This window comes from Bufo gargarizans, chromosome 6 (genome assembly GCF_014858855.1).
Source record: "Bufo gargarizans isolate SCDJY-AF-19 chromosome 6, ASM1485885v1, whole genome shotgun sequence".
NCBI classification, from domain to species: Eukaryota; Metazoa; Chordata; class Amphibia; order Anura; family Bufonidae; genus Bufo; species Bufo gargarizans.
Genome location: NC_058085.1, coordinates 317102848 through 317129541, shown reverse-complemented (window position 1 = coordinate 317129541; position 26694 = coordinate 317102848). Strand labels below are relative to the sequence as shown.

The 26694-nt window shown below is 45.2% G+C and overlaps 1 pseudogene; it reads right to left on the bottom strand.

The window, feature by feature from the left end:
* Positions 1–3943: 3943 nt before the first annotated feature.
* Positions 3944–14591, bottom strand: LOC122942177 (annotated as a pseudogene).
* Positions 14592–26694: the final 12103 nt, after the last annotated feature.

The following is a 26694-nucleotide window of genomic DNA, read 5'->3' as shown; positions in this document are numbered from 1 at the left end:
ATAATCCAAGGACTCGCCAACCTCACTATTATAGGTATCATAATGTCTGTATATTACCAACATAATAGTATTTTATATAAGGCCGTAACCACTCCATGCCAGAGTTTATGAGATACTCTCATCCCATCATCCTTTTCCAACTAAGCATGGTATAAATATGCAGAATTTGCCACTTGCTGACACTGCCACTGAGGAAGGGGAGGTACCCTGAAAAGCGTTTGGCTCTGGTGTCTCAGCAAAGCACCTCCACTATATGCGGTGATATATGAAATTAACAGTATCGGATTCCACTTCATAAAAGACATCTACAAAGGTCCGGATCATAGTTCACGAGTGGAACGCATAGCGTACAATTGGAACGCACAGCTGATTACCCTTGATGGAGTTTATGTCGATCACATGGGTACCATCCAGTCATGTGAGAAGCCGCCAGGTCACGTGGGATGCCGCGCTACGACCGCGAGACCACACGGGACGCTGTAGTAGGTCTGGGTGGTAAAACAAGAGGACAGCTGACATCTAAGAGTCTGTTGGTAACGTACCATATCCATTTTTACACCATCATTTTACTGTCTATTATGGAACATACCAGATAGTATGAGACGGACACTCCGATATTGAGTGATTGTTGTATACGGGACAATCTCCCATACAGTTTGCCTATACTGGGACATTAACAAGGTTTATAATCCTCTGCATCTCACAACCTATCACGTCATTCCAGTACTATTGATATGTGGTTTACCTACATCTGTTAGATCAACATCTGATGTGATTCTATTATCCATGTGATTCACAGTACGCTCCAATCTCGGATATACAAGTTCTATTGTCACGAGGACTGCCATTTTTTTGCTCATACCAGAGCATTATTTTATGGTCCTCCTCTACAACCCCTTATCATTTATCTTTTTGCAGTGTTATATGGAATGCTCCACCAGGGCTCCTGAAATTCTTCAGTTATCTTTTTAGCATTAGCTACATTGTCTTTGACTAATTTCTCTAATTCTCCTGTCTTCCCTCTTAAAAGAGGTTGTCCATAGAAATTTGGTTCAATTTGATATTAGCTTGTATGTCTTCTCCTCCGATTGTCACCAGTCCATGTGTCAGATTCCCACACCACCCTGTAAGAGGTGTCTGTACTTGCCGTTGCATTGTGAAGAAGGGTACCCCTAATGCACAGACTTTGATTCCATCTCCATGAATTATTTGCTTCCATCCAGAGTTGGGTCTTTGCAGTTAGACTAGACAGCTTCCAGCATGTGTAGCAGCACAGCTATCCACATCCTCCAACTCTTGGGGTGTACAGGAACACAGCCATGACTGGTCTCGTTTGTCACAGCAGTTGGGGTCCAACGATTTCCACACTTGACCTTCCATTGTAAACAGGGGTTGATTGCGTAGTCTATACGGAATATCAACAGTCCATTTTTCTTCACCATACGGAGTATAGGTCTAAAGTCCATTATTCTTGGCTACTCTCCTTGCTTAATTTCCTGAAGTCCTAGACTTAGGTGTTCACTCAACTGGTTCCCTATCATACAACAAACCATAGCTTTCGACACATTATTAAGTGAATAATTCAGTGCATTCACAGTCTTCTGAATACCCTGAAAATCTGCAGCAATTGTGTGAATGTCCTGAATATCATTCTTCACTTTTGCTAGAGTAAAATTTTGGTCTCTGATATTATGACTTTCTAAGTCTATCCTATTACAAATTGACATGCCCAAACTGAGTCCTGATAATATATCAGTACCCAGGTCCCTCTTTTATACTTTCCTGAAATTGTGTAGCATCCCAAAACAAATTACATGGGTTTGGAAAACAGATGTTAAACAGCCTTTCTTTGTCTCTGGGCAACTCTCTGGAAAAGTAAATAATACAAATTTAATAATAATGAAAATATCAGGAAATATAAATATCACAGCAAATATGTATAAAAGATATCATTATAGGTCAATGGTGAGGAACCTATGGCACGGGTGCCAGAGGCGGCGCTCAGAGACCTCTCTGTGGGCACCTACACCCTGGAAAAAGTCTGTGGTGTACCAATATGCCTTAGACTTTTCCTGCCATTCATCAGCACAGGGCGCACTATGAACAGCACAGGCAGCGCACTGAATGTAGGCAGGCTACTATAGCTAAATGGTAAAGTACATGGAAGATATACTATACTGGACTGTAGTATTCAGATTAAATTGTCGTGTTGGCACTTTGTGATAAATAAGTGGGTTTTGGGTTGCAGTTTGGACACTCAGTCTTTAAAAGGTCCGCCATCACTGGTCTATGTAATATATAAACAGATTAATTATTTTCAGTAAATGTCATAGTTGGATTGTCCATAGATTAAATAGCAGGCTATAGTTGGTTCTAGAATTCTGTTGTCGCACTCCCCCACTTGCAGATTGATTTATTTTTTACACCCAATAAAAAATTATTCTTTCTTCTTTTCATCCTTTTTCTTCTCCACCCCATCTTCACAACCTGAAAGACAATACTTGGAGTACATTTTAGACAAAGTTTACACACACATTTCTTTTTTGTTTTCTCTTTTGAATGCTTTCAATTTAACATGTGAGCCACAAATATTAGTCCTCATTACTACTTGATTCTGACATGTCACACCTCATTCCTCTCCTCCTACTTGCATTTCCAAACCATGCAAGAAAAGGAATCCCCAGTGACATTGTACTATACATGTCTATTGTCAGATCAGAAGCAGCACATTGTCTAATACCGTATTTTTCTCCCCATAAGACGCACTCCCCCCCTCAAAAGTGGGTGAAAATGCCCCTGCGTCTTATGGGGCGAATGCTGCCATTTTACATCGCAGTCTGCGATGTATCAGCTGGAGGGAGGAGGGGCCGGTGTCATGCAAATGCGGCGGGGCCAGTGCGGTCACTGTACTCCGGCCCCGCCGCTCACTTACTTCCTTAATGCCTAAACCTTTTATAATAATAACTTTAATTGAAGTTCCGATCCCCAGCCCCATCTGTACTACTTACTAAATGTCCTGTAGCAGGCAGAGCAGGGCGGCCGGCCGTAACTCACTGATGTCACTTGCCCGTGCCGCCTACTTCATTTATAAAGTAGGCGGCGCAGGCACGTGACATCAGTGAGTTATGGCCGGCCGCCCTGCTCTGCTCTGCCTGCTACAGGACATTTAGTAAGTAGTACAGATGGGGCTGGGGATCAGAACTTCAATTAAAGTTATTATTATAAAAGGTTTAGGCAATAAAGCAGTGAGTGAGCGATGGGGCCGGAGTACCGTGACCGCACTGGCCCCGCCGCATTTGCATGCCACCGGCACCTCCCACAGGTTTAGCTCAGGAATATTAGGGCATCTGTGGATGCCACTATTATGGGGTGGGGGATATGATGTGGATAGCACTGTTATGGGGTGGGGCATCTGTGGGTGACACATATATAGCAGTGCCATCCACAGATCCACCCCCCATAACAGTGCCATCCACAGATCCCCCTCCATAACAGTGCCATCCACAGATCACCCCCCATAACAGTGCCATCCACAGATCACCCCCCATAACAGTGCCATCCACAGATCCCCCATAGTAGTGTCATGCACAGACCACCATTAGTTCAAAACCCACCAAAAGCACACCTTTTGGTTAAAAATATTTTTTTTCTTATTTTCCTCCTCAAAAACCTAGGTGCGTCTTATGGGCCGGTGCGTCTTATAGGACGAAAAATTCGGGTAATTTTACATTAATCAATATTATATTTTACACTATTAAAAATAAAGGAAAAGTTTAAAACTGCAATTGTTGCATGGTTATGGAGGAAGGGGCAATGAATTCAGTTAAAAGTTGGAATAAGAGGTGAGCACTTCACACTTTTTAATTGATCCAGATCCTTTTAACCCTACTCAACTCTTCTTTTAGCTTTTCTCTTTCAAGTTTTACTAAATTCAATTCTTCTTTCAATTTGTCTCTCTATCCAAATCATCCATATTCAAGTTATAAGTCTCTATAACTCTCTGCAAATCTCAAAACCATTTCATGAACCTGTTGATATCATGCCGTGGGACTTGCCCGATTACTTTCACAGTAGCATCACTTCTTTTGGCTTTAGCTGTTTTGTAATCAGCTGCACTTGACCTGAATTGTCAGAATTTAATACATAGTAACATAGTAGCATGTTATATAAGGCCGAAAAAAAGACATTTGTTAATCTAGTTCGGCCTGTTATCCTGCAGGTTGATCCAGAGGAAGGCAAAAAAAATAAAAAAGTGAGGTAGAAGCCAATTTTCCCCACTTAAGGGGAAAAAAAAATTCCTTCCCGACTCCAATCCAGCAATCAGACTAACTCCCTGGATCAACGACCCCTCTCTAGTAGCTATAGCCTGTAATATTATTACACTCCAGAAATACATCCAGGCCCTCTTGAACTTTTAGTGAGTTCACCATCACCACCTCCTCAGGCAGAGAGTTCCATAGTCTCACTGCTCTTACCGTAAAGAATCCTCTTCTATGTTTGTGTAGAAACCTTCTTTCCTCCAGACGCAGAGGATGTCCCCTCGTCACAGTCAGTCCTGGGGATAAACAGATGATGGGAGAGATCTCTGTACTGACCCCTGATATATTTATACATAGTAGTTAGATCTCCCCTCAGTCATCTTTCTTTTTAATTAATAACCCTATTTTTTATAATCTTTTAAGGGTACTGTAGTTCTCTTATTTTAGTTATTACTTTAGTTGCCCTCCTCTGAACCCTCTCCAGCTCTGCTATGTCTGCCTTGTTCACAGGAGCCCAGAACTGTACACAGTACTCAATGTGTGGTCCGACTAGTGATTTGTAAAGTGGCAGGACTATGTTCTCATCACAGGCATCTATGCCCCTTTTGATGCAACCCATTATCTTACTGGCCTTGGCAGTAGGGATGAGCGAACTCGAACTGCATAGTTCGGGTTCGTACCGAATTTTGGGGTGTCCGTGACACGGACCCGAACCCGGACATTTTCGTAAAAGTCCGGGTTCGGGTTTGGTGTTCGTCGCTTTCTTGGCGCTTTTGTGACGCTTTCTTGGCGCTTTTTGAAAGGCTGCAAAGCAGCCAATCAACAAGCGTCATTCTACTTGCCCAAAGAGGCCGTCACAGCCATGCCTACTATTGGCATGGCTGTGATTGGCCAGAGCACCATGTGACCCAGTCTCTATTTAAGCTGGAGTCACATAGCGCCGCCCGTCACTCTGCTCTGATTAGCGTAGGGAGAGGTTGCGGCTGCGACAGTAGGGCGAGATTAGGCAGATTAACTCCTCCAAAGGACTTGATTAATCGATCGATCTGCAGCTGTGCATCATTGAGCTGCTGAAATTCAATTGCTCACTGTTTTTAGGCTGCCCAGACCGTTTGTCAGTCACTTTTTTCTGGGGTGATCGGCGGCCATTTTGTGTCTTGTGCGGTGCTGCGACCAAGTGCATCCAAGCTGCGACCAAGTGCATTTAACCCTCAATGGTGTGGTTGTTTTTTGGCTAAAGCCTACATCAGGGTGAAGCTGTCACACCAAGTGCATTTAACCAGCAATAGTCTGTAAATTTTTTGGCCATATACTAAATCAGGGGCAAGCTGCGCCTGTCACCAAGTGCATTTAACCCTCAATGGTGTGGTTGTTTCTTGGCTAAAGCCTACATCAGGGTGAAGCTGTCACACCAAGTGCATTTAACCAGCAATAGTCTGTAAATTTTTTGGCCATATACTAAATCAGGGGGAAGCTGCACCCGTCACCAAGTGCATTTAACCCTCAGTAGTGTGGTTGGTCAAGCTGTCACACCAAGTGCATTTAACCAGCAATAGTCTGTTCATTTTTTGGCCATATACTACATCAGGGGCAAGCTGCGCCCGTCACCAAGTGCATTTAACCCTCAGTAGTGTGGTTGGTCAAGCTGTCACACCAAGTGCATTTAACCAGCAATAGTGTGGTTATTTTTTGGCCATATCCCAGTTTAATTCTGTCACTAAATCCATACCGGTCACCCAGCGCCTAAATACTAGGCCTCAAATTTATATCCCGCTAAATCTGTCGTTACCGCTGTACTGTTGTGGCTGGGCAAGTTATTTAGTGTCCGTCAAAGCACATTTTTTGTTCAGGGTTGAAATACAATTCCCAATTTAGCAATTTCATAATTTAGTGGTTTCTGCTATATCAGAGCTATTTGAAATCTATCCCTAAAAGGGTATATAATATTCAAGGTGCACATAGGGTCATTCAGAATAACTTCACACACACGCTACTGTGCATTTCCAAATCTAATTCTGTTAGTAAATCCATACCGGTCACCCAGCGCCTAAATACTAGGCCTCAAATTTATATCCCGCTAAATCTGTCGTTACCGCTGTACTGTTGTGGCTGGGCAAGTTATTTAGTGTCCGTTAAAGCACATTTTTTGTTCAGGGTTGAAATACAATTCCCAATTTAGCAATTTCATAATTTAGTGGTTTCTGCTATATCAGAGCTATTTGAAATCTATCCCTAAAAGGGTATATAATATTCAAGGTGCACATAGGGTCATTCAGAATAACTTCACACACACGCTACTGTGCATTTCCAAGTCTAATTCTGTCACTAAATCCATACCGGTCACCCAGCGCCTAAATACTAGGCCTCAAATTTATATTCAGCTGAATTTGAATACAATACATTGGGCCAAATAATATTTTTGTTGTTGTGGTGAACCATAACAATGAGGAAAACATCTAGTAAGGGACGCGGACGTGGACGTGGACATGGTCGTGGTGGTGTTAGTGGACCCTCTGGTGCTGGGAGAGGACGTGGCCGATTTTGCCACATCCACACGTCCTAGTGTACCAACTACCTCAGGTCCCAGTAGCCGCCAGAATTTACAGCGATATATGGTGGGGCCCAATGCCGTTCTAAGGATGGTAAGGCCTGAGCAGGTACAGGCATTAGTCAATTGGGTGGCCGACAGTGGATCCAGCACGTTCACATTATCTCCCACCCAGTCTTCTGCAGAAAGCGCACAGATGGCGCCTGAAAACCAACCCCATCAGTCTGTCACATCACCCCCATGCATACCAGGGAAACTGTCTCAGCCTCAAGTTATGCAGCAGTCTCTTATGTTGTTTGAAGACTCCGCTGGCAGGGTTTCCCAAGGGCATCCACCTAGCCCTTCCCCAGCGGTGAAAGACATAGAATGCACTGACGCACAACCACTTATGTTTCCTGATGATGAGGACATGGGAATACCACCTCAGCATGTCTCTGATGATGACGAAACACAGGTGCCAACTGCTGCGTCTTTCTGCAGTGTGCAGACTGAACAGGAGGTCAGGGATCAAGACTGGGTGGAAGACGATGCAGGGGACAATGAGGTCCTAGACCCCCACATGGAATGAAGGTCGTGCCACTGACTTTCACAGTTCGGAGGAAGAGGCAGTGGTGAGACCGAGCCAACAGCGTAGCAAAAGAGGGAGCAGTGGGCAAAAGCAGAACACCCGCCGCCAAGAGACTCCGCCTGCTACTGACCGCCGCCATCTGGGACCGAGCACCCCAAAGGCAGCTTCAAGGAGTTCCCTGGCATGGCACTTCTTCAAACAATGTGCTGACGACAAGACCCGAGTGGTTTGCACGCTGTACCATCAGAGCCTGAAGCGAGGCATTAACGTTCTGAACCTGAGCACAACCTGCATGACCAGGCACCTGCATGCAAAGCATGAACTGCAGTGGAGTAAACACCTTAAAACCAAGGAAGTCACTCAGGCTCCCCCTGCTACCTCTTCTGCTGCTGCCGCCTCGGCCTCTTCTGCTGCTGCCGCCTCGGCCTCTTCCTCCGCCTCTGGAGGAACGTTGGCACCTGCCGCCCAGCAAACAGGGGATGTACCATCAACACCACCACCACCTCCGTCACCAAGCGTCTCAACCATGTCACACGGCAGCGTTCAGCTCTCCATCTCACAAACATTTGAGAGAAAGCGTAAATTCCCACCTAGCCACCCTCGATCCCTGGCCCTGAATGCCAGCATTTCTAAACTACTGGCCTATGAAATGCTGTCATTTAGGCTGGTGGACACAGACAGCTTCAAACAGCTCATGTCGCTTGCTGTCCCACAGTATGTTGTTCCCAGCCGCCACTACTTCTCCAAGAGAGCCGTGCCTTCCCTGCACAACCAAGTATCCGATAAAATCAAGTGTGCACTGCGCAACGCCATCTGTAGCAAGGTTCACCTAACCACAGATACGTGGACCAGTAAGCACGGCCAGGGACGCTATATCTCCCTAACTGCACACTGGGTAAATGTAGTGGCAGCTGGGCCCCAGGCGGAGAGCTGTTTGGCGCACGTCCTTCCGCCGCCAAGGATCGCAGGGCAACATTCTTTGCCTCCTGTTGCCACCTCCTCCTTCTCGGCTTCCTCCTCCTCTTCTTCCACCTGCTCATCCAGTCAGCCACACACCTTCACCACCAACTTCAGCACAGCCCGGGGTAAACGTCAGCAGGCCATTCTGAAACTCATATGTTTGGGGGACAGGCCCCACACCGCACAGGAGTTGTGGCGGGGTATAGAACAACAGACCGACGAGTGGTTGCTGCCGGTGAGCCTCAAGCCCGGCCTGGTGGTGTGTGATAATGGGCGAAATCTCGTTGCAGCTCTGGGACTAGCCAATTTGACGCACATCCCTTGCTTGGCGCATGTGCTGAATTTGGTGGTGCAGAAGTTCATTCACAACTACCCCGACATGTCAGAGCTGCTGCATAAAGTGCGGGCCGTCTGTTCGCGCTTCCGGCGTTCACATCCTGCTGCTGCTCGCCTGTCTGCGCTACAGCGTAACTTCGGCCTTCCCGCTCACCGCCTCATATGCGACGTGCCCACCAGGTGGAACTCCACCTTGCACATGCTGGACAGACTGTGCGAGCAGCAGCAGGCCATAGTGGAGTTTCAGCTGCAGCACGCACGGGTCAGTCGCACTACAGAACAGCACCACTTCACCACCAATGACTGGGCCTCCATGCGAGACCTGTGTGCCCTGTTGCGCTGTTTCGAGCACTCCACCAACATGGCCAGTGGCGATGACGCCGTTATCAGCGTTACAATACCACTTCTATGTCTCCTTGAGAAAACACTTAGGGCGATGATGGAAGAGGAGGTGGCCCAGGAGGAGGAGGAGGAGGAAGAGGGGTCATTTTTAGCACTTTCAGGCCAGTCTCTTCGAAGTGACTCAGAGGGAGGTTTTTGGCAACAGCAGAGGCCAGGTACAAATGTGGCCAGCCAGGGCCCACTACTGGAGGACAAGGAGGACGAGGATGAGGAGGAGGTGGAGGAGGATGAGGATGAAGCATGGTCACAGCGGGGTGGCACCCAACGCAGCTCGGGCCCATCACTGGTGCGTGGCTGGGGGGAAAGGCAGGACGATGACGATACACCTCCCACAGAGGACAGCTTGTCCTTACCCCTGGGCAGCCTGGCACACATGAGCGACTACATGCTGCAGTGCCTGCGCAACGACAGCAGAGTTGGCCACATTTTAACCTGTGCGGACTACTGGGTTGCCACCCTGCTGGATCCACGCTACAAAGACAATGTGCCCACCTTACTTCCTGCACTGGAGCGTGATAGGAAGATGCGCGAGTACAAGCGCACGTTGGTAGACGCGCTACTGAGAGCATTCCCAAATGTCACAGGGGAACAAGTGGAAGCCCAAGGCCAAGGCAGAGGAGGAGCAAGAGGTCGCCAAGGCAGCTGTGTCACGGCCAGATCCTCTGAGGGCAGGGTTAGCATGGCAGAGATGTGGAAAACTTTTGTCAACACGCCACAGCTAACTGCACCACCACCTGATACGCAACGTGTAAGGCTACTTTCACACTAGCGTTCGGGCGGATCCGTTCTGAACGGATCCGCGCATAATAATGCAGACGGAGGCTCCGTTCAGAACGGATCCGTCTGCATTAAAATGGCAAAAAAAAAACTAAGTGTGAAAATAGCCTCGGACGGATCCGTCCAGACTTTCAATGTAAAGTCAATGGGGGACGGATCCGCTTGAAGATTGAGCCACATTGTGGCATCTTCAAACGGATCCGTCCCCATTGACTTACATTGTAAGTCTGGACGGATCCGCACGCCTCCGCACGGCCAGGCGGACACCCGAACGCTGCAAGCAGCGTTCAGCTGTCCGCCTGTCCGTGCGGAGGCGAGCGGAGCGGAGCGGAGGCTGAACGCCGCCAGACTGATGCAGTCTGAGCGGATCCGCTCCATTCAGACTGCATCAGGGCTGGACGGCTGCGTTCGGGTCCGCTCGTGAGCTCCTTCAAACGAAGCTCACGAGCGGACCAGCGAACGCTAGTGTGAAAGGAGCCTTAGCAGGAGGCAACATTTCACTAACATGGTGGAACAGTACGTGTGCACACCCCTCCACGTACTGACTGATGGTTCGGCCCCATTCAACTTCTGGGTCTCTAAATTGTCCACGTGGCCAGAGCTAGCCTTTTATGCCCTGGAGGTGCTGGCCTGCCCGGCGGTCAGCGTTTTGTCTGAACGTGTATTCAGCACGGCAGGGGGCGTCATTACAGACAAACGCAGCCGCCTGTCTACAGCCAATGTGGACAAGCTGACGTTCATAAAAATGAACCAGGCATGGATCCCACAGGACCTGTCCGTCCCTTGTCCAGATTAGACATTAACTACCTCCCCTTAACCATATATTATTGGACTCCAGGGCACTTCCTCATTCAATCCTATTTTTATTTTCATTTTACCATTATATTGCGAGGCTACCCAAAGTTGAATGAACCTCTCCTCTGTCTGGGTGTCAGGGCCTAAATATATGCCAATGGACTGTTCCAATGTTGGGTGACGTGAAGCCTGATTCTCTGCTATGACATGCAGACTAATTCTCTGCTGACATGAAGCCAGATCCTCTGTTACGGGACCTCTCTCCTCTGCCTGGGTGCTGGGCCTAAATATCTGACAATGGACTGTTGCAGTGGTGGGTGACGTGAAGCCTGATTTTCTGCTATGACATGCAGACTGATTCTCTGCTATGACATGCAGACTGATCCTCTGCTGACATGAAGCCAGATCCTCTGTTACGGGACCTCTCTCCTCTGCCTGGGTGCTGGGCCTAAATTTATGAAAATGGACTGTTGCAGTGGTGGGTGACGTGAAGCCTGATTCTCTGCTATGATATGAAGACTGATTCTCTGCTGACATGAAGCCAGATCCTCTGTTACGGGACCTCTCTCCTCTGCCTGGGTGCTGGGCCTAAATATCTGACAATGGACTGTTGCATTGGTGGCTGACGTGAAGCCTGATTCTCTGCTATGACATGCAGACTAATTCTCTGCTGACATGAAGCCAGATTGTCTGTTACGGGACCTCTCTCCTCTGCCTGGGTGCTGGGCCTAAATTTATGACAATGGACTGTTGCAGTGGTGGCTGACGTGAAGCCTGATTCTCTGCTATGACATGCAGACTGATTCTCTGCTGACATGAAGCCAGATCCTCTGTTACGGGACCTCTCTCCTCTGCCTGGGTGCTGGGCCTAAATTTATGAAAATGGACTGTTGCAGTGGTGGGTGACGTGAAGCCTGATTCTCTGCTATGATATGAAGACTGATTCTCTGCTGACATGAAGCCAGATTCTCTGTTACGGGACCTCTCTCTTCTGCCTGGGTGCCGGGGCCTAAATATCTGAGAATGGACTGTTCCAGTGGTGGGTGACGGGAAGCCAGATTCTCTGCTATGGGACCTCTCTCCAATTGATTTTGGTTAATTTTTATTTTAATTCATTTCCCTATCCACATTTGTTTGCAGGGGATTTACCTACATGTGGCTGCCTTTTGCAGCCCTCTAGCCCTTTCCTGGGCTGTTTTACAGCCGTTTTAGTGCCGAAAAGTTCGGGTCCCCATTGACTTCAATGGGGTTTGGGTTCGGGACGAAGTTCGGATCGGGTTCGGATCCCGAACCCGAACATTTTCGGGAAGTTCGGCCGAACTTCTCGAACCCGAACATCCAGGTGTTCGCTCAACTCTACTTGGCAGCAGCTGCCTGGCACTGGTTTCTACAGCTTAATTTGCTGTTCACTAAAATTCCTAGGTCCTTTTCCATGTCAGTGTTACCCAGTGTTTTACCATTTAGTATGTACTACAGTTGTAGTTGTAGTAGGAGCTGCTAGAATATTCTTAATATTATGTAGATCACCCAAAGGATAAATGGGACTATTACTATCACTTTTTGATGTTATGTTTTGATCTACATTATTTACAACATACTTTTTAGCCAATTTATGAAATGCAATATTAGTTGCATGTTTACACTCCACATCTCCTTCGCTACACTCTGTATTTTTACTGACAATTCCTCATTAACAGTAGATAACTGCTCGCAAAGTTTTGCTTTTTCAATCAGAGCCTCCCCAGTTGTGCAATCTCAGTTCAGCCATTTTATCATTCCAACCCTTCAGGGCAGTTTTCATATTTTTCTGCCTGTACTTTAAGCTCCCCGTCTCTTTGTGCTACAATCTCCATCAACTTCACACAAAAGGACAATAAACCCTGCCCTACCATTAACTTTCTCTTTTTCTCTCAAATGTTCTTATCAAATACCTCCCTATCAAGAAAACATTTCATCTTATCCCATTAACTTTTACATTCCTGTGGGATCCCATATGGTCCACCATGACTTTTTATGTAGTTAATGAGCCACTCATTAACAATAACTCAATTCATAATACCTTCCCCACTAGCCATACTGAAATAAAAGTGCTACAGATATCAACAATAAAGAATAAATCAAGTATACTCACTAGCCTTTCTGGCACCAGAATCCTCCAATGTTCACGGTATTGTTGGGTTGCGGGGTCCAAAACTTCCTTCTGGGTCATATCTTGCTGAAACAGGCACAGACTCGTACATCACCACCAGACTTTGGGTCACAGCACTTCTAAGTCAAAAATCTTCACAGTTTCTTCTGGTCACGGCATCAAAATGTTGTTAAGAATGAACCGAGGATTGCTGCCATCATCATTCATCATTTATCTTCATCACTCATTTTAACAACATTTTAGTATATAACAATAGCATATCTCCTCGCTGCTGAGGACAGAATCGAGATAGGCCCATAGACTTTTATGGAGCCAGTCTAGTGCAGTGATGAGAGAGAGCACGCTATCCACGTGCTTCTCTCTCCTCTTTCTAGGGATCATTAGGGGTCTCAGAACTCAGACCCTACTGATCTAAACTTTTGACATGTCTCTAAGACATATCAAAAGTTTTGTGAAAAGTTAGTGGCTCTTTAATCTAAGCCAACCAATAGAGGATATTAAGGTAAAGGGTGCAGGGGCTAAGGGCTCCATGTTGTGCCAGAATTGCATCACAATTTTGTTGTAAAAATCTGTCTCTAAGTAAGCCAACCATCGGTTGCTATAGGGTTAGAGAAAAGTGTCTATTCCTGCACCACATCCAGCCACTATGATGTTCAAGTGGAAGTTAATATTACACATGATTGTGAGACAGGTTGAGATACAGTGGTCTACTATGAGACATAATTTTACACCTGAATTGTAGCACAATTTTGGTTGGCCATGACCTATGTACTAGAATACAACTACTATAATACTGCAGGCAAAGAAGAATACCTGATCTCTGAGTAGGCTTCACTACTGGTTGTGGTTTACAATAACTGAGGAAATAACTGACCAAATAACTAAAGTGTGTATTCAGTTTTACACACCATCTGGTCAAACCCCTTAATCATTATTTGAAATAAAGAGAAAAGAAAAGAATATCAACAAATATCCATCATTACCAAGAAAAACCAACAATGAGCCCAAATAAACCCACTTAAGGGTGGGAGGGCGGGCAACTCTGCTTCCGCGGACAAGAGGAAGTCCAGTAGGGAGGAGGGGGTATATATGCCCTCTAGATAGGAGGGGTTACCAAGCCACCCCCCTTTAGGCAGGGCCCAGGAGATGCCTCCATCATTAACCCCCACATGCCCATAAATACTACATAAAAAACTCATTATGGGGGCCATCACTGACACAGAACCAAGCTCAGGGAAGGGAAGGGGAACAACCAGTCCCTAAGCACCCTCCCTAACCTGTCGGGCGCTTACCAGATTGTTGGCAAAGCAGGCAAGGGCAGGGGGAAGAGCCTCCTCTTCTTCACCAGGGCCCCCCCCCCCCCCATTCTCCATTACCTTTATTCTACAAGAAACACACTAACAACATGTTAACTCTTTGCTAGGAGGTGATCGGCCACAGCTTTTATTATCAATACGGAAACTCATAAAAATATAACATCGGGCGGAAATGCCAACCACCGGTCTCCCGGCGGGCAAGTATGCCAACAACTCCAACCAAACTCCACCGTCTCATATGCCACCACGGAGGAGGCCTATCACCTCACAGAGGACTCGGACCACCACCCAGCTAAAACATAGCTTGCTTAATACCATCTTGCAGGCCTGAAAGGAATATGTCAATCCTGATGTCCGTCAGGTGGACCCCGTCTGGTCTCATCAGGGACCTATTTTCCCCTCTAATTGCCGGTGGCGCACCACGATTCCACCTCGGGACTTCACGAAACGAGATATGCGAGAGTTGACCGTCCTCCTGCATCTTTCAACGGCTTCCGCCACCCTGGTCTCGTGCCAAACCACCCAGGGTATCACTTTGGACTATACCATCACAAGCTCCCGGAAGAAAACTGGGAACCTCTCAATATCCAGGCCTTGCTTCGAGAGATGCTGCATTCTGCTGTTGTGGGCACTGGCAGAGGAATTTCCACCCACAGAGAAACTGTTGCGGGTACCAATCCTACCGCGCATTTAAGAAGAGGGCGATTTGAAGATGTGTTGGTCACTTCAGATATGAGATCATTCTTGCAACCAACCCATTGACAGTCGCCCTCTGGATACAGCCTCGGGGAACGCCTCGACCGACAGGTGTTCGACTACATCGGGTTAGCTGCCGATGTGGACGCTCTGAGAAGCGAGGAACCCCTGGACTACTGGGTGTGCAGGCTTGACTTGTGGCCAATGCTGGCACAATTTGCCATGGAACTCTTGGCTTGCCCCTCGTCAAGTGTCCTGTCCGACAAGAACACTCGCCTAGCTCACGACAGTGTGGACTACCTCACATTTCTAAAAATGAATGAGGCATGGATGTCGGAGGAATTCAACACCTGTGCCGACCACGTTTAATTGAATTTCTTAATGGCAGCCCACAGATATCTGCCATTACTCAGAACAAAGAATGGTTCCTGTCTTATGTAAATACAGCGGCATAAAAGTCCTTTTCTGTCCGGTGAATGCCTAATGTTTTGGCCTGTACTCCACTGGCCTGCAGTGAAATTGATATCCAATGACCATCTAATATACCTCCAGCCACATAATACCTTGATGTTTTCTGTCCGGTGAATGCCTAATGTTTGCGGCCTGTACGCCACTAGCCTGCACGCCACTAGCCTGCAGTAAAATTGATATCCAATGACCGTCTAATATACCTCCAGCCACATAATCACTTGATCTTTTCTGTACGGGGAATGCCTAATTTTTGGGACCTGTACTCCAGTGGGCTACAGTAAAATTGTTATTCAGTGACCGCATAATGTATCTTGAGCCACATAATCACAATTTCTTTTATATCAGGTGAATACCTCATTTTTAGGGCCCGTACTCCCATGGCCTAAAAAATTATTTTTATAGTCTCCAGCAGGGCACATTTTTGAGAATTCCCCTTTAAGATGCATAAAAATGGCCCACGATTAAAATACATATTTTTGGTGGGAATTTTTGTCATTGATCCCCCTCTAGTATGTCACTGTCCATGTTGTGGGACTATTTGTGCACTTCTATTAAGTATTTGGTGGCTGCAAATATGACCTGAAGGTTTTTCAGGTTCGCCTGCCATTAAAGTTAATGGGGCCTGCTGCGAACTTGCGGTTTGCGAACATTTGATCATGTTCGCGTATCGTCCGGGCCGATGTTCGTCCATCACTAATTGTACACTTCAAACTTTACATGTGGCAAAGTATATAACAGTACTACAAGAAAATTTAGACTAGCACATCACAAGTCACAGGTGCACATGCATAAAGCTAGCATACAGACAGCAAACAAAAAACATATGTCAGCACACCATTAAACATGCAAACAACAGAACTAAGGATTAGGGATTATTCTGGATTACAGTGGTAAAATACCTACTATACATGAAAAATTGAAGCTTTTTGCACACATTTTTGATCAAACATCTACCAATGTCAAGGTATATAACAATTTTAGTGTTACAATTTATGCACTGTTTGTATGTCTAGTACCATTTGTCGATTAAACAAAGTCCTTAGATACTTTAAAGACACTACAACACCTGCATCTGGTATGTCCGCATCTGATGGTACCATTGTAACCAAACATGTTGAGTAGAGCAACCAATCCTATCCACAAACAAACTAGGTGACAATACCTGTGTAGCTTTTTTAGGAATTAAATGGATACCAACTTTTATAACTTCCAAAAAACAGGGGTCCATATTTAATAACAGCATATGTCTTTTTTTTTTTATTACCACCAACCTATAATAATACTGTATGGAGTCGAAAAATAAACCAGTTTAGGTTTCAAGACCCTTTGTAATAACTGTTTTTTTGGTGTACAATAAATCCATCCGGTTCTTATGTTTTACTATGTTCTCTGCTCTTTTGAGAATCCAGGGAGGGTAACTATGGCTGCTAAATCTATTTCTATTGTGAATAGACTGACACTGATAACCACCAACATTAGAGCATTTCCTTCTGGCACGAGTGGAACTCACCAATTTAATAGTATTAAATGAATGACAAGAGTCAGTATGTAAGATGGTGCTTCACACTGTGATTTTTCTATGAGTGGAACTGATAACCTTTTTACTCTGCCAATCTCTTTGTAAATCCAAATCCAAAAATACAATATGCTCATGATGATGGTAATGAGTAAACCTAAGATTAAGATTATTGTCATTGAGATAATTCTGGTATGGCCGCCACATCACTGCTCTATTTAAACAACAGGTCATCAAAGTTGCGGCCGTACCAGAACAGCCGCTGAATAAAGCGACACTTTTGAGTTCATCTAGACTCCAGATATTTGTAAATAAAACTCCTTATTATACATAATAATTATGTTTTAAGAGATACCATATGGTGGATCATAGAAAATCCTTGAGATCAGGGCTGTAGTCACTATACTCTGATAAAAACTGCTGTAGTACTGTAATAGCAGACTTGTGGGGTATAATAGTGTAGAGAGACACTAAATCAGCCGAGTAAAACAAAACATGCAATGCAACAGCTCTCTGCAAACCAAATAAAGTACAAAAATGCATAATAAATTAGAGATGCTTGGCAAATCATTTTGTATAAAATTATTTGAGCCCGTCTGCCGCACGTCAAGGCGATCTCTGTAAGACGGGTTCCTAACACTAAATTCTACCTGTTATGTGCCATGATGGCTACCATACAATTCAGGGAGTGTAGGTTCCACATGCATGCTGGGCCTGCTTCAATTTCTGTCATCTTTGGTGCCAAAATGGCCTCCATTATATCCAAGGAATGCATGTACCAACATGCATGCCGGGCCCACTCCACATCACTCCTGGTGCCAAATGGCCACCAAAGACTGCAATGAGAGTCCACAAACTATATCTGTCCTGGTGCCAAATGGCTTCCAGTGAGTGAGGGGGAGCAGGCCAGGCTATATACTAACACTAATTAAAATCAGCCTATGGGGCAGACGAGCTGGTCAGGAGTGCACGACTGAGGTGTCAGCCACTAAATCAGCCGACAACTATTTATAAAGGTATAATTTTGGTTTGGCAAATATCATTTAATGCTCCCAAAACATGTTTAGTGTCATGGAAGCATCTGGGTATAAGCTTAATGAGAGGCTGTAGAAGGCTGTACGCCCACTCTGACAGCCTCTCATTGAGAGACACGATAACCGGACACAATGGGATGAAGTGGAGATGGAAAAATGTAATTATGGATCTTTGCTAGCAAATGTAACATAGGTAACACTGGACATTTAGGGATTAAAAATCCAGCCTGTCTCAGAGTCAATACAGTAGTGGGATTGCAACTGAGTTTTTAATACACTGAATTATTGTTAAAGGGGTTGTCCAAGTTACCGTATGTAAAAAAAAGCACTGTAAATCTGATAGTTAGCAATCCATACTAATACAAGCCCTGTGCGAGTGCTCAGGGCTGGTGTCAGTGTGTGTGTGCCGATTATTGAAGTGCGCATGCGCGGCGCACAGGCGCACCACACACAGCCCGCACCGCCTACACTAAAAGGCAGGGAAAATGGCAAAAGGCAGGGAAAATGGCAAAAGGCAGGAACCGAGCTACACAGTGCCGTACTAAGGGGTGGGGGTGGGGCGCAGGGAGCTGATGTCCTGTCACTCACCGTTCAGCTCCCCGCCCTCCTCCCCTCCTTCAAGCCTGAGGCGCTCTGAATGGTGAAGCAGGAAGACTTCTCCCCGCTCCACCATTCAGCCTGCGGGCACGTATCGCGGTGACCAGCAATTGTGTGGGTGGAGCCTGCAGCCGGGAAATCTGCATAAGCTCCGCCCCCGCACTGTGCTGCAGAATGATCTGTGTCTGCAGGGAAGAAAGGTATGTGAGCTACAGGAACGGGAGAAGATGAGTTAGTGTGTGTTTTATTAATTTTTTAATATAGAAGGGGCACAGAGGACTTTATCACTGTGGAGGGGGCAAAAGAGGACTTTTTCCAGTGTGGAGGGGGCAACAGAGGACTTTATAACTATGGAGAGGGCACAGAGCCAGAGGGCATTACTACAATGAAGTGGGCATTAATACTGTGAAGGGGCACTATGGAGATTTCTACTATAGAGGGGGCACAAAGGGCATTACTAACACAGTGGTTATTACTACTATTAAGGGGGCACAAAGAGGGCATTACCACTGTGAAAGGGGCACAGAGAGGGCATAACTACTTTGAGGGGCCACACATCAGTACAAAACTACTGTGAGGGGGTACAATTTTTTAAAAGTAGGGGGTGCCAGAGAAAGGACCCGCCAGATACCCTAGGCACGCCACTGGCGCTACAGCCCAACGAAAATAACCTGACAAGTATTCATAAAGGGAGAGTGCAAACAAGACAGTAAAACATGATAATATACCAACTGATGTCAGTATCCTTTGTAATAAAAGCCCTGTGTGCGTGCTCAGGGCTGCGTGTCCACGCGTGTGTGCCAATAATTGAACTCCGCATGTGCTGTGCGCTTACCAATCAACACATGACGTTCCACTTGCAACCGTGCTTCCCACACCAGTGCCAGACAGTGCCAGCAGTCTCAGCCATCAGTCAGTGCCACCAGCCACAGCCACCAGTCACAGTGCCAGCAGTATCAGCCACTAGTCAGTTCCAGTTGTCAGTGCTACCAGCCACCAGTCAGTGCCAGCCGTCTCAGCCATGAGTCGCAGCCAGCAGTCTCAGCCACAGTCAACGCTCAGTGCCAGCAGTCTCAGCCACAGCCACAAGTCAGTGCCAGCAGTCTCAGCCGCAGTCAGCAGTCTTAGCCACAGCCAGCAGTCTCAGCCACCAGCCTCACCCATCAGTCAGTGCCAGCAGTCTCAGCCACAGCCACCAGTCAGTGGCAGCATTCTCAGCTATAGCAAGCACTCAGTGCCAGCAGTCTCATCCACAGCCACCAGCAGTGCCAGCAGTTAGTTCCCTTGCCATTTAATATAGACTGTTCCTACTAATGTTTATGCACTATTGTTCTAGCGCCCGTTATTGTAATGGGCTTAATGTCTAGTATATACATAATCTAAGCAAGTTTTAGGCCCAAATAAAAATTTTACTCATTTCCCTAATTCTGTTCTTGCTCCTTTGTTTACATGCAGTAGCAGAGCTGTGGGGGCATGTAACAACCTCTGAGGTTTTCCTCGTGAACATTTGTAGGTGTCAACAAATACTGCCTTTACCTTCACCCTGCTCTTCAAAGGGAGTGAATAAAATTGCTGCCCTGTCTGCAGTGTGACTGCTGGGATACTCATGTTATATGGTTGGTACTAGAAGTCCCAGCTGTACAGGACAATGACATTGCTGATACACACAGGATCTTCCTCCTACTTGTTCTTGTGCAATGCTCTGCAGACACTTCCTCACAACCAGCAGAAGAGTCTTTGTCATCTCTACATCTGCAGGGTGAAGAGGGAGGGAAGATCATGTGCACTGGATTTATCTCTTCAGTGCCTGGAGAAGAGGAAGCCTAGTAGCTGCTCAGTACCTGAGGCAAAGCCTCCAATCCAGAGTCTGTGCTGCTTATGGTAGAAAGGAGTTAAACCAGTGGGAGGGGAGACACAGGGCAGACAGCTAAGCCAGCAGATTGGGCAGTGCACTCCAACCAGCACAGCCTCCACAGTGACATTCAGTGCACAGAGGCAGACCTGCTTCTCCTGCTCCCTTAGGCCTCATGCACACTGCCGTGTTTCACGGCCGTATGCGGGCCGTGGAACCGCGGCCTGGATCCCTCCTGAGAGCAGGAGCGCACGGCGTCACTGGTTGCTATGACGCCGTGCGCTCCCTGCTGCCGGCACAGTACAGTAATACACTGGTATAGATCATACCAGTGTATCTCTGTATTGCGGCGGCAGCAGGGAGCGCACGGCGTCATAGCAACCAGTGACGCCGTGCGCTCCTGCTCTCAGGAGGGATCCAGGCCGCGGTTCCACGGCCCGCATACGGCCGTGAAACACGGCAGTGTGCATGAGGCCTTAGGCTGGTGCATGGAAGAAAATAACCTGACATCACAGGTCATGTGATGCTCAGCTAACTAGGAGAATGGGAACACTGTACAGGGCCTATTCTAGCTCTTCTGCTTCCTGAGGCAAAAGTTTTAATGGCGCCCCCTCCCATTAAAAAATAGTATGAAAGCCAAGTAGCCACCAAACTCCGAGACTATCCTGCCAGATCTGGGGCGGTACAAGTACAGATAACGTTGTTGATATCACCTGCAGTCCTATGTAACACCACAGGTAACACAGTGATACATCTCTGAGTTAAGATACTATAGAATATGTTACCTGCAGTCCTATGTAACAGCACATATAACACTAGGGCTGATAGTGTGATAGTGTTACCTGCAGTCCTATGTAAAACCACACTAGTGCAGATCATGTGGTAGTGTTACCTGCAGTCCTATGTAAAACCACAGATAACACTAGTGCTGATAATGTGGTAGTGTTACCTGCAGTCCTATGTAAAACCACAGATAACTCTAGTGCTGATAATGTGGTAGTGTTACCTACATCCTTAGTGTGCCTCCCTGTGCCTCTCCCATGGGACTCCATGCTGGCGGCACTGCCTCCTCTTCCTTCTTCTTCTTGCCCCGCACAGAACATCCTGATGCAGCTGCGTCAACACATGGGAACACTGTGGGCATGGTGATGTGACACACACACAGGGACAGACACATCTGTGGCCCCTTCACAGTGGTAATACCCTCTTGGTGCACCCTCACAGTAGTGATGTCCTCTCTGTGCCCCCTTCAGAGTAATAATGCACTATGTGGCCCCTTCACAGTAGTAATGCCCATTGTGCCGCCTTCACGGTAGTAATGCCTACTCTGTGCCCCATAATAGTTATGCCCCCTCACAGTAGTTATGCTCTCTTTGTGCCCCCTTCACATTAGTAATGCACTCTGGGCCCCCTTCACAGAAGTAATGCCTATTGTGCCTCCTTCATAGTAGCAATGACCACTGTGCCCCCTTCACAGTAGTAATTTCCATTGGGCCCCCTTGACAGTAGTTATGCCCATTGTGTCCTCTTCATAGTAATAATGCCCATTGTGCCCCCTTCATAGTAATAATGCTTATCCCCCCCTTTATAGTAGTAATGCCCACGGTGTCCCCTTTGTAGTAGTAATGCCCTCTGTGCCCCCCTTATGGTAGTAATGCCCACTGTGCCCCTTTGTAGTAGTAATGCCCTCAGCTCTGTGCCCTATTTGTAGTAGCAATGCCCTCTGTGCCCCCTTATGGCAGTAATGCCCACTGCGCCCCCTTTGTAGTAGTAATGCCCTCTGCTCTGTGCCCCCTTTGTAGTGGCAATGTCCTCTCTGTTTTAAAAAAAAAAAAACACAACAAAATAAACACAGTACCCACTCAACTTGCCCTGTTCCTGGAGCTCACATTCCTCTCTCCCCTGCAGACACACAGGCCAGCAGCGTGATCTGTGCCTGCAGGCTGAATGGTGGAGCAGGCTGAATGGTGAAGTTGATTGAGAGCATGCCCAGTCGAATTGCAGAAGTCCTGAAAAAGAAGGGCCAACACTGCAAATACTGACTCTTTGCATAAATGTCATGTAATTGTCGATAAAAGCCTTTGAAACGTATGAAGTGCGTGTAACTATATTTCACTACATCACAGAAACAACTGAAACAAAAATCTAAAAGCAGTTTAGCAGCAAACTTTGTGAAAACTAATATTTGTGTCAGTCTCAAAACTTTTGGCCACGACTGTATATAAATGTGTAAAAAAATTGAAAAAAAAATTAAGAAAAAACAGACATATTAGTTATCGCTGTGTCCGTAATGACCGGCTCTATAAAAATATCACATAATCAACTGTCAGGTGAACGCCATAAAAAAATAAAAAATAATAATAATAACTGTGCCAAAAAAGCCATCATTACAAAAAGTGTAATACCAAGCGATCAAAAAGTTGTATGTACCCCAAAATAGTACCAATCAAACCATCACCTCATTCCATGAAAAATAAGCACCTACATAAGGCAATCGCCCAAAAAATTACTAAATGGAGACACAAAAACATGATTTTCTTCTTTCAAAAATGCTTTTGTGGTGTAAAAATAAAAAAATGAAATAAATAAAAAAAGTTGACATATTATGTATTGCTGCATCCATAAAGACCTGCTCTATAAAAATATCATGATCAACCCCCTGAAGTGAATGCCATAAAAAAAAAATTCAAGATGAAATCTGTGCCAAAACAACCAATTTTTTTGGTCACCTTATATTGAATGATCTACCCAAAATGTAACTAAAAATTGTACCAATAAAAATGTTAACTCTTCCTGCAAAAAACCCTTACAGAAGATTATTGACAGAAAAATAAAAATAAAATATGGCTTTCAGAAGATGGAGACACAAAAACATGATTTTTTTTTCTAAAATGCTTTATTGTATAAAACTGAAAAAAAAAAAAAAAAAAAAGTACACATATTTAATACCATCATGTCCGTAACAACTTACTCTATAAAAATAGCACGTAATCTAATCTGTTACCTTGCCTCATAAAAAGCATAATATAGAGTGATCAAAAATCATATGTACCCTAAGATAGTACACTGTAAACTGTCACCTCATCCTGCAGTTTCCAAAATGTGGTCGCTTTTTGGGAGTTTCTACTGTAGGGTTACATTAGGGGGTCTTTAAATGTGACAGTGCATAAAAAACAGCCCAGCAAAATCTGCCTACCAAAATAAATTTGGTGCTCCTTTCCTTTTGATCCCTGCTGCGCGCCTATGCAGCAGTTTTACGGACACGTGGGGATTTTTTGTAAACTGAAGAAACAGGGTAATAGGTATTGAGTTGATGTGGTCCTTAAAAAGTGGGTTTTGGAAATGTTTTAAAATATTTTCTTCCAACGTCAAAAAAAACTAAATGATGCCAACATAAAGTAGACACATTGGAAATATGACTAATATTACTATTATTAATAATTAATTTTATGAGGTTTATGAGGCCTTAAAAGCAGAGAAATGAACATTTAGAAAATTGCGCATTTTTCCCTATTTTTTGGAAAATGTAGTTTTTTTATACATAAAGGTGAATATATCTACTCAAATTTACCATTGTCATAAAGTACAATGTGTCACGAGAAAACATTCTCAGAATCAGTTAGATAAGTAAAAGCATTCCAAAATGATCGCAATATAAAATGACACATGTCAGATTTGCAAAAAATAGCCTGGTCCTTAAAGGGGTTCTCCAGGAATAAAAAAATTCAAATACTTAAATATTATTTTATAATAAATATATTCACAAATACCTTTCATTACTTAGAATGGCTTGTTTTGTCTGGGGAGCAATCATTAGGAGAAATAAAACGGCTGCCGTCCTATCAGTACACACAAAACCTGTCCTAATCACACGGGAGGACAAGTTACTTCACCCCAATGAGCCATAATGCTGCCTCATCCTCTCTGCTCTGCTTGTCAGGAATTATGATCCTCAATACAGGTGAATCTCTTTGGGAATGGAGATGAGGAGACATGAGAGGAGGGTGAGGTGTGGCTAATAAGCAGCAGCACTTGTTTACAGTCTCCATTACCACAGCCCCACATTAAAACAGCCTGTCCATCCTCTCTGCACTTCATGTCTCCTCATGAACTAAATTCCACAGAGATTCAGCTAAAGTTCTTATTACAGTCATGTGAAAAAATTAGGACACCCTTTGAAAGCATGTGGTTTTTTATAACATTTTTAATAAAAGGTTATTTCATCTCCGTTTCAACAATACAGAGAGATTAAAGTAATCCAACTAAACAAAGAAAACTGAAGAAAAGTCTTTTCAAGATCTTCTGTAAATGTCATTCTACAAAAATGCCTATTCTAACTGATGAAAAAGATAGGACACCCTCACATGTATTCCCTCTTAAATTGGCTCAGATCTCACACAGGTATATCACACCAGGTGCACATAATTAGTAGATCGTTACTCTGCATGTTGAATGAGGCTTGCCCTATTTAAACCTCAGACATTTAGTTTGGTGTGCTCCTGACTGTTGAAGTGAGAGTGAGCACCATGGTGAGAGCAAAAGAGCTGTCAGAGGACTTCAGAAAAAAGATTGTAGCAGCCTATGAGTCTGGGAAGGGATTTAAAAAGATCTCAAAAGATTTTGAAATCAGCCATTCCACTGTCCGGAAGATAGTCTACAAGTGGAGGGCTTTCAAAACAACTGCCAACATGCCCAGGACTGGTCGCCCCAGCAAGTTCACCCCAAGAGCAGACCGCAAGATGCTAAAAGAGGTCTCCAAAAACCCTAAAGTGTCATCTCGAGAACTACAGCAGGCTCTGGCTACTGTTGATGTAGAAGTACATGCCTCTACAATCAGAAAGAGACTGTACAAGTTTAACTTGCATGGGAGGTGTGCAAGGAGGAAACCTTTGCTTTCCAAGAGAAACATCGAGGCCAGACTGACATTTGCCAGAGATAAAGTTGACAAAGACCAGGACTTCTGGAATAATGTTCTTTGGACAGATGAGTCCAAAATTGAATTATTTGGACACAACAGCAGAGGACATGTTTGGCGTAAACCAAACACAGCATTCCAAGAAAAGAACCTCATACCAACTGTGAAGCATGGAGGTGGAAGTGTCATGGTTTGGGGCTGCTTTGCTGCAGCAGGACCTGGTCAGCTCACCATCATAGAATCCACGATGAATTCTACTGTGTATCAGAAGGTGCTTGAAGAACATGTGAGACCATCAGTTAGAAAATTAAAGCTGAAGCGGAACTGGACCATGCAACATGACAATGACCCAAAACATACTAGTAAATCAACCAAAGATTGGCTGAAAAAGAAGAAATGGAGAGTCCTGGAATGGCCAAGTCAAAGTCCAGATTTGAATCCCATTGAGATGCTGTGGGGTGACTTGAAAAGGGCTGTACGTGCAAGAAACCCCTCAAACATCTCACAGCTGAAAAAGTTCTGCATTGAGGAGTGGGGTAAAATTTCCTCAGACCGATGTCGAAGACTGGTAGATGGCTACAAGAACCGTCTCACTGCAGTTATTTCAGCCAAAGGAGGTAACACTCGCTATTAGGGGCAAGGGTGTCCTATCTTTTTCCTCAGTTAGAATAGGCATTTTTGTAGAATGACATTTACAGAAGATCTTGAAAATACTTTTCTTCAGTTTTCTTTGTTTAGTTGGATTACTTTAATCTCTCTGTATTGTTGAAACGGAGATGAAATAACCTTTTATTAAAAATGTTACAAAAAACCACATGCTTTCAAAGGGTGTCCTAATTTTTTCACATGACTGTATATCCTTGGTAGGGTATATATATCCTTGCTTTAGGTAAAATCCTTCTGCCCTTCAACCCTCAGGTTGGCTGGAAACACTTTGGCTCTGCTCTGCTCTGGTTATGGGAACTTCAGGTTCTCAGGAGGTAACTCTTCCCCTGGTGACAACTAGAAGCCTGGGCTGTCTAGCTGCATGTCAGGAGGTAGCCTTCAGCTCCTCTCTGGCTAAAGTGCACACTCTCTTCTGGCTCTACACAGACTACTGACTATACAACTCCCTTCCCTGCACAGGACCTGACTATTTTTATTAGGGGTTCCCTAGCTCCCTCTACTGTCTAGGAGGAGGAACTACACCCTAACAGGCCTGATACCCACATAACAGGGAAAAATACACATAAAAGCATAGCAATATATATTAAAATGGACTGTAAAACACAATGCCACTTCCTCAGGAGTTGGAGAACAACGTGGCCCAATTGACCCTTGTGTAGTGCCCACATTTACCTAGTGGGACACTACATCATTAACAGGATATAAATAGGCTAGTAGTGTGTTATCCCCTGAGGAAGCTTAAGGCAAAACATACATCGGCGTTGGAGCCACACTGGTCTGTATTTTCACTATACACTCTCTATGGGCAGTTTAGATCTTGTACCATCTGATTCTAAT